General features: G+C 42.0%; 1 pseudogene; it reads left to right on the forward strand.

Moving 5' to 3' along the window:
* Window positions 1-1,438: 1,438 nt before the first annotated feature.
* Window positions 1,439-2,015, forward strand: LOC110317976 (annotated as a pseudogene).
* Window positions 2,016-2,368: the final 353 nt, after the last annotated feature.

Here is a 2,368-nt window from a genome sequence, read left to right on the forward strand (position 1 = left end):
AGCCCAGTACCAAGGAATGCATCTAGAGAAGTCCCTCCCTAATGTAAACTCTCAAAATTAATAGCTTACTTTTTACTTATGACTGTGTGTGTTAGTCAGGGTTTCTATTCCTCCATAAACATCATGACCCAGAAGCAAGTTGTGGAGAAAAGACTTTATTCAGCTTACACTTCCACTTTGCTGTTCATCACCAAAAGAAGTCAGGACTGGAACTCAAACAGGTCAGGAAGCAGGAGCTGATGCAGAGGCCATGGAGGGATGTTACTTAATGCCTTGCTTGCTTTCTTATAGTACCCAAGACTAGCAGGCCAGGGATGACACCACCCACAATGGGCCCTCCTCCCTTGATCACTAATTGAGAAAATGCCTTACAGCTGGATCTCATGGAAACATTTCCTCACCTGAAGCTCCTTTCTCTGTGATAACTCCAGCTTGTGTCAAGTTCACACACAAAACCAGTCAGTACACTGTGTTTTAATTTGTTAAAATCTATTTATTTCAGATTGTATGTTTGTGTGTCCTTCCCCTGTGGATATATACCCACAAAAAACAGAAGACCCTGTGGGATCCTCTGAGCTACAATTTCAAGAAGTTGTGAGCTGTCAAACCAGGTGTTAAGAATGAAACTCAGGTCCTCTGGAAAAGCAGCAAGTGTGATTAAGTAGTGAGCATTCCTTTCTGTCCTTGATCTTAAGCATTATTCCAAATATTCCAATATTGCTGGTGAGGTATTTGTGTGCTAAAATGGAGGATGAACCATCTTTTTAATTTTTTTTATTTATTTTTTATTTTTTTAGAAAACATTTTGTTATTAGATTTTTTTTCTTTATTTACATTTCAAATGCTATCCCCAAAGCCCACTGTACCTTCCCCCTGCCCTTCTCCCCAACCCACCCACTCCCACTTTCTGGCCCTGGCATTCCCCTGTACTGGGGCATATGATCTTCACAATACCAAGGGCCTCTCCTCCCACTGATGGCCAACTAGGCCATCCTCTGCTACATATGCAACTAGAGACACAGCTCTGGGGGTACTGGTTAGTTCATATTATTGTTCCTACTACAGGGTTGCAGACCCCTTTAGCTTCTTGGGTATTTTCTCTAGCTCCTTCATTAGGGGCCCTGTTGAACCATCTTTCTTATGATTGGTCACTGATCAAACCATGATCTGAAATTGCCGGGTTTCCATGGTGCTCAAAAGAATGAGAGGAAAACCTACCTCTGGTGGGGTCATAACATCCTAAAATGCCTGGAACATCATAAGATTACTATTTAGATAGATACTATATATCTCTATCTCTATCTATCATCTATCTATCTATCTATCTATCTATCTATCTATCTATCTATCTATCTATCTATGTCATTGGGCCCTCCCTTAAGAGTTAATTCAAGAGGCTTCTTTCTTTTCGCTGGTAGTAGCCATTAGGTGAGCCAAGATGGGTGCATACAAATAAATCCAAGGAGCTGTGGAGGAAGAAGCAGTCTGTTGTCGTGGGCTTTTTTTCTGAGGGTATGTTGCTGGGAATACCGACAGTTCTCTGCCCTGCACTGGGATCCCCGCCCCACCCAGCCTGATAAAGTGTAAACAGGCTAAGCAAGTTTATGTCACTTGCAGTATTTGTGTCTGCCGAGGTGGTCGCAAACTCTGGGTTGCTAAGGGTGCAACTTATCACAAGTCTGTCCACCATGATGTTAAACAGCTAAAATTTACCTGAAGCCTTCATTCGGTTGCTGAGGAGAGAGCTGGACACCATTTTGGGGCTTTGAGAGTTTTGAATTCGTACTGGGTTTGTGAATATTCCACATGTAAATGTTTGAGCTCATTCTCACTGATCTATCCCATAAAGCTCTCAGAAGAAATCCAAACACCAAACTGGTCCACAAGCACAGAGAGATGCATGGGCTGGCATTTGCAGGCTGCAGGGGCCTTGGTCTTGGAAAGGGTGACAAGTTCCACCACTCTATTCATGGCTTTCCTGAAGAAGGCACAATACTCTCCAGCTTCACAGTTAACATGCATACTATTTGTAAAATTCATGCCAAATTAACAATTTAGGACAGTCAAAAAATAAAAAATAAAAAAGAGTTAATTCAAATGGGGACTGTGAAGATTGAGTGGTGACTAAACTGGAGTTCATTCAATCCACAGAACCTACCTAAGCTATGTGTAGTGATGTACTTGTGCAATCCCAGTGCTGAAGAGATAGTGACAGGTGGCTATCTGGTGCTCACTACCAGCCAGCATAACCTACTTAGAAAACCTGAGTCAACGAGAGAGGCTATATCAAAGGTCAATGTAGAAAACAACTGAGAAATTAGCAAGTAAGTTGACCTTAGGTCATCACATACACATACACCTAGATGAA

Source organism: Mus pahari, chromosome 3 (assembly GCF_900095145.1).
Source record: "Mus pahari chromosome 3, PAHARI_EIJ_v1.1, whole genome shotgun sequence".
In the NCBI taxonomy this organism is placed as follows: domain Eukaryota; kingdom Metazoa; phylum Chordata; class Mammalia; order Rodentia; family Muridae; genus Mus; species Mus pahari.